The following is a 7,527-nucleotide window of genomic DNA, read 5'->3' on the forward strand; positions in this document are numbered from 1 at the left end:
AATGGGTCTTGGGTCGTTCTCTGAAACAAATCCTGACGTAGCCAAAAAAGCGCTTTAACGTGCTATATTAAAAAAATAATATTTAGGTCCTTTTATATAAAGATAATATTTAGGTCTTCTTTTGATATGGTCAATAATAAATAATCATAGTTCTTAATTATCAAATCATACCTATTTCTATTTTTTTTTTAAAAAACTCCCAGAATAACGCTATCCAACTTTGTATTTTGATCAATTAAATAACGAAAATAACCTTGTGCCTTCTTTTTTACATAAAATCTACCTCCAATCAAACCACTATCTTCCTACTCATTTCTTATCATATTCTCATCACTTTGTTGTAAAAGAAAGAAATATTTCCAAATCTTCTTTCATGTCCAAATCAATAAACCAAAAAAAAAATTAGAGCGCACATAATGCAAATTTTTCTGGAGAACAAATATGGAAGAAAGAAGGAATACATATAAATTGTTGGGTGTATGCACCTTTGGATGTTTATTGGGTTTTCCTATTGTATTTCTTATGTCCTTAGGTTCATCGTCCATGTTGATGCGTACTCCACAAGGCCTTAGTCGAGTTAGACGGTCGCCTAAGGCCCAGCCAATAAAAAAATCCCAAAATATTATAGTTGCCTTGTATATGATATATTGTAATTGTTTCCTTAATGAACACTAATATTTTTTTTTTTATCATGATTCACGCATTTTCATTAAATTTTAACCAAGAGAGAAATTATTTATCTCCTAAAATATCTCTCCTAAAATATCTCATTAATGTTTTATTTTTTTGTCAGTCTTAAATACGTTTTTTTTTTACACCCGCACTATATATATTTAATATTTTTTCGGTAAGTTGCACGACAATAAATATTTAGCCAGAAAGCGAAGAAACTTTCCATACTCTCTTTTTCTATATTTTTATTTTATTTATTTTTTCTTATTATTTATCCTCACGTTCATTCTGATTTCTCTTATCTCTCAATAAATTCAATAAGTTATTTACAAGTTACAAGTCATTTCCTTTCTCATTCCTATCTTATTACAACTTTACAATTTTATTTCTTCTCGACTCAATATTCATTGATCTCAAATCTCAATTTGAACGCACTTTTTTTATTGAAGAATTTGCAGAATTGGGGCTTTTTAAATCATGTTATATTGTTCTTTTTTCTTTAATTATTTTTTGGTTTTACTAACTTTTTTATTATAAATTTGTATATACCTATATTTTTCATATAGTTGTATATTTGTTTGTCAGTTGTGAGTCTTATGACTATTTTTACCTATATTTTTTAATATGCTTGCTAGAAAGTATGAATCCAGATTTAAAAACAAAAAAAAAAAAAAAAGGATAAACTAATTCAATCTCAAAAAGGAGCTATTAATAAATTTGTTGCAACTAATAATTAAAACTTAACAAAAAATTTAGGTGAAAGTTCAGCAAATGAACGATCAAATCATATGAAAAAATTAGAAGATTATACAATAGTGAAAGAAAAAAATAATAGTGACTTAATTATTAATAATCAAAAACAACAAAAAGAATTGGAAGCAGGTGAAACAAGTAATCAAAAATCTTAGAAGGAAAATTATTAATACAAAAGTAAGAGTTTTATTTATAGAAAATGGTCCAATTAGATTTAATCACACTTGAATATAAGAATTTAATTAGTAAGTTTGCATCTCAAAAAGTAAGAAGGATGATTTTTAATTAATTATTATTTAATAAAAAATTTATTGCATATTATGATATGAAAAATGTCACTTTTTATTTTTTGTCTAAAGCCCCGAGTTACATCGAGCCGCCCCTGCTCCACTGCCATTATACGGCCATTCTTTGCTTATAGAATCTTAACTTTAAAGTACCTCTCAATGGGGGCGTTGTAACACCTACATGCTTACACCAGAAGGAACAAAACATATTCCTTGTTTCTAATTGTTATTGTGTTGATGTATATTTCTTATCTAAGTGAATTTCAATTGGATGTTTCTTGTTAAAAAGAGATCTTTAGTACTCTCTTCATTTCAACATAGATGGCCGCTTTGGGAATTGTGACGTACTCTCTTAATTTCAAAATAGATGGCCACTTTGGGAATTGTAACTCACAATTCCCAAAGCGGCTATCTATTTTGGAACGAAAGGAGTACTAAGAAAAAGTATGTAGGGAAGTTGTGGGAGAATGAGAAAGACATAAAAACTGACACAGTGAAGGAGATTAAGCGGGAGAGATGAGAGAGAAAGAAAGTAAAAACTAGAAGGATTATGTTGAAAGGAATGGTGAAAGGTTATTTTTGTCATTTACTTATCAATACACAAAGTTGGAGTGCCTAAATTTGTTTAGAGCACCAAATCACCTCCCTAAAAAAAACATTATTTTACAAATAAACTGAATATACCGTAATTAAATTACTTAATCGCGTATGGAGAATTAACGGATATATATATATATATATATATATATATATATATTAAGAAGGCAAAAGGAAAATGAGCTAAGAATTAGAGGACCGGGTGTGGCGATATTGCCCGACCAGTAAAGGGTCAAACCTTAAGTGCTAACCACTCTACACTTCTAGGTTCAAATCACTTTCCCCTATCCCCCACTAACTAGTAACTCTTCTTGCTAGGTACTCCGATGTTATAAAGGGAGATTTGTCCCGCATCGAATTCGGATGAGAAAGTGATTGGGTATAAATGGGTTGGTATGCAGTACTACCCAACAGCTTCAGTTTTTTGATAAATGGACAAGCGTTCACCCTGTATAATTGGTATTAGAGTCAAACACAGTCCTGTCCTACAGGGAAGGTGTCCGGCTAAGCTACCTAAGTAGGCAGGGTGGCCCAACTGCAACGAGGGCATTGCGAGTTCAGGTAAGGGAGAATGTTACAAGAGGAGATTTGTCCCACATCGGACCAGATGGAAAAATGATTGGGGTATAAATGGGTGAGTATGCAACACAACTTAATAATTTAAAATTTTAGTTAAATGAGTAAGCGCCCACCGGTTACATCCAGCCACCACCACGGATGAAAAAACATCTGAAATAAAATAAAGCTCATTCTAATAACTTGCCCATCTTGATCGCCTCACATAATTTTGACAGAAAAAAAAAAAGGCTGCATACATTCACTTTAACAAAACCATTTAGGGGAAAACATTACTGATGGCCTTGGGGCGAAGCATGTTGGGGAACGATAGATATAATGTGATATCCCCAGATTTCCAGATACGGGTTAGCCAGGTCCACGCCCGAATACTCGAGAATATAAAAAACAAATGGCAATAATCGAACACAGAATACAATAAACGAAAATAAAAATAACCAAAATGCTAATCAGAAACTAAAAATGATAAATAAAACCTCATGATAAATTTCCATTAATAAAATCCTCTGATACAAGTAATCCTCTAATTTAAATTACAACTCGAGAATCCATATTGTGGACCCCTGGAAAACCAAAACTGATCAATCAACGCTCTACAACTAGATACAGAAATCCCAAAGGAAACTCCTGTGGAGACAATCCGGAGGAGTGAAGTAGACGATCCCTACTCAGCACAAACAATCCCTACTCCTGATGAATACCTGAAAAATGATGGTGGGTCAGACCCACAAACAAGTTCTACTCTACTACAATCAGAGCAAAGATCCGATACGCAGATACATCCTAAATAACTCAGCAATAACTATATAGTCCATAACTATACATATATAACCACACTAAAGGACTCTCACTGGACTACAAAGGGGGTCTTAACCTGAATAGAGACAACATGCAAAACGCACCTGAAGTGGGCATGTGTACCTAAGCCTAACAGGGTATACCTCCACCATCATAGCCAGCTATACATTTCATTGCATATACGCTCCCTAATCATCGATCCTGAGACTCAAGCTCATATCATGGTACCATAAATTTATATTTAAATTTCATTCCAAAACCAAGATAGTGCCGCTCAATTATTCGTTGCCTTGACATGACATAAGAATATGTAGCAGGTAATCTAGTTAGTCATTCAACTTATTTAGCTGATCTGACATAAGTATAAGTAGGATTTAATTTTATAATCCATTTCCATATTCCAGAATAGGTAGGACTTATGTTTTGAACTAATCTGTCCCTAGTATGCCACCGTCTCATACCGGTGCATACAATCCACAAAATAAATCCAATAATTGATAAACAGGTAAAACAGTTCATCAATTAAAATCCAGAGAATAGTATAATAAGAAAAATAAGACATTTACTGAGTATATTATACTGTAATTTACAAGAGTAAATTTAGATCCATCCATTTAATTTGCTAACATAATGACAAGCAATTTAAATCATTCCAAACCATTAACAGCATGCAAAATTAATTTTAAATCTCATGTTGTTCAAGTTCCTAGCATGGATTAATCATTTTTGGATTTTATCATGCTTATTTAAATCATTTAAGACCACCCATACAAGTTCAAAACTGCATTAGAGCCCCTGAAATCCCAAAAACCATAAAAAATACACCTACTGTGTATTCACAAAAGGGGAGCTGGCTCCATTCAAGGTTGAGTCGGCTCCATTCAAGGTTGAGCCAACTCCTTTCATGGTTGAGCCGGCTCCATACAAGTTTGACTTGGCTCCTTTCAAGTTGAGCCGGCTCCTTGCTATGTGGAGCCGCCTTCACTCCTCCCAGTCTCCATTTTCTTCGTCTCCGGCTGCTTTCTGACCTTCCAATTGCCCTTATTAAGGTTCCTAACCCTCTATTCTAAGTTCCAGACAGTCCCAACTAATTTTACGAAGTATTTATGCATCCCTTATATGAATCATAACAAGTTTATATTAAAGGAAAATCAAAATTAAATCAAGAACTATACCAATCGTAAGAGCAGTTTTAATTCAATTCAATTCAAGTATGATTAATAGATTTCTTTTAATGTCCATTTACATCCTGGAGACTACCTAGGCATGTATAGAACACAAGTCTAAGGGAAAAGAGTTAGAGTTAGAACTTGCCTTTGAGATTTCGGATTAAAATCTCCACATCATCTTCCTAGATTTTCCAGCGACTCTAGTTGCCGTTGAAGCTCTCTGCTGTACTGTTCTAGCCTACACACAACCTCCCCTTTTTCCTCCTTGGTCTGGTCTTGGACTTTGGCCAAAACCCTAGCCCTGGTCTCTCTTTGTTTATCTCTCTCTCCTTGCCTCTCTAACAGATACGTGAATAGGGTTTTCTAAACCCTTAGGCAGACATAATACACACATATATATAGGCATATAAAAACCTAATTCAAATTAGATTAAGAAAAGGAAAAGAAAAAATAATAAAATAAATATCTCTAAGTCTGCTAGCCCTCACGTGATAAGCTTATATATATATATTAAACCCTAAAACCACATAATATGTATACTAAAAATTACTCCTTTAACCATTAATTAAAATTAATAACTAAACTAACCTTTTATACATATATACCCATATATATATGTATAACTAACCATGGATATCATTGTACCCATTTAATCTCTATTCAAGTAGTCCATGAGACCTAACTGTTGGTTCATTACTACTGTCCAAATTTCTCATTTGTAAACTAAAACTAAAATAAAACAAAATACACATACAATCTATAAAATAAACATTTAATCTAGCAAATAAAATTGCAATTAAATAAATACGTCATTAAAATCAAATAACAAATAATTTCATATAACAAGTAATTTAAAAAAAATCTAAACACACACTTATAATTGAACAATTAATTCATTTAAACATTTAACATGAAGCCACATAAACACATAGCCACATACATAAACAACTAAAAATGCACAAGAAATAAAAATTTAAATTCCAATGACATCTTTTTGAAAACTTTAAATTTCAATTGTATCCTTTTTGAAAACTAGGGGTATTACATATAGAGAGCAATTTATTTTGTCTTTGAACTTCAAAGAATTCATGAAAATCATATACTGCCTTTTCAACTAGGCATTCAGGATCCTCCATTTTGGACGATAATACAAAGTTGTTTCTATTCTTCCACAAATGCAAGCAAACACATGAGAATTGCAAAAGAGACCATCATACTGAGTGGTGATTTAAGCTAAAAAAAAATTTCAAAAACAAAAATAGAAAAACAATGATGTGCATTAATCTAAAGTACAACTTTCAATATGAAATCTCCCAACTAAAATTGATGCCGATTGAAATTAAAGAAGAAAAAATTTGTTCACTTTATTTAGCAGATCCAATCATAAAAGGAAATTGATAATATGTTTATTTATTTGTTTTTATTATTATTTTATTTTTTATAATTTAAGGACTTATAGATTTTCAAAGAATTACATGACATACATATAATTTTGTGATTTTGACTCTTAAGTATCTATGACAAAGTGGGCGGACATAATAATGTTTCATAGTTTATACTCCACAAGAATTATATGACAACTTCATAAACATGTGTTTTGTGATTTCAAGTCTTAATAATATTCATTAATGTTGTGTTTGGTTGGAGGGAAGGATTGAGAGAAGGGATAGATGAGAAGAGGGATAAAAGAAGTTTTTTATGTTTGGTTGAAGGAAAGAGAGGGAGGAAGCAAGGAGGGATTCCTTTGTAATTTTTTATTTGCCCAAAATTAGGGGGAAGGGGGAAGAAAAAGCAGGATAATAACAAACAAATCTTTATGCTGTGTTTGGTGTGTAGGAGTGGAATGGAATGCCTATTCCAACAATTCATTTGTTTGATATGCAATTTAAAATGGGAATGGTCATTACATTGAAATGAAAATCTGTTCCACAACTAAACCTACGGAATGGCCATTCCATTCCCAAGTAATTTTTTTTAAAAAATTAACTTCCTAAAAACCCCTCATGTTCTAAGTCCAAAAATCACTACCATCTTCCACCACAACCACCTCCACCACAACCACCTCCACCTTTTACCACCACCACTACCACCGGCTTCCACCATCGCCACCGACTTTCACTACCACCCATCACTTTCCACTACCGCCACCGTCTTTCACCATCGACACTGCCTTCCTTTGCCCCAACCATTGCCGTAGCCACCGCCTTTCACTAGGGGTGCAACTTAGGTTGGGAAACTGAACCCAACTCGAGCCCAACCCGATTTTTCGCGGACTTGGACAATCATTTTTACAATTAGGGTTGGGCTTGAGTTGAAAAATCTCAACCCGAATTTAATTAAGGTTGGACTTGGGTTAAAGTGCTAGCAACCCGAGCCAACTCTAACCCGAATTATAATATTATTTTCATATATATTTTTACTTTAAAATATATTATATATATTATTTAAACTATGATTACCTTTTTTCTTTTCAACTTATTTTGTTAAATCTTAACTTATTGTTTGTAATTTATTAAAAATCTACAAAAAGTCTTTGAACTTTTTCTTATTTAAGAGTAATATAATCTAAAACTAATTCAAGATCATATTAAATTTTCGGTGTGAATATTAACCATATGAGTAACCTGAATTAAACCAAAATTTTTACACGAAATCTAAGCCCGAATTTAAAAGTA

This window comes from Cornus florida, unplaced genomic scaffold, assembly GCF_030987335.1.
Source record: "Cornus florida cultivar Cherokee Brave unplaced genomic scaffold, ASM3098733v1 CherokeeBrave_3.0.0_Hap2_Chr03, whole genome shotgun sequence".
Taxonomy (NCBI): Eukaryota; Viridiplantae; Streptophyta; class Magnoliopsida; order Cornales; family Cornaceae; genus Cornus; species Cornus florida.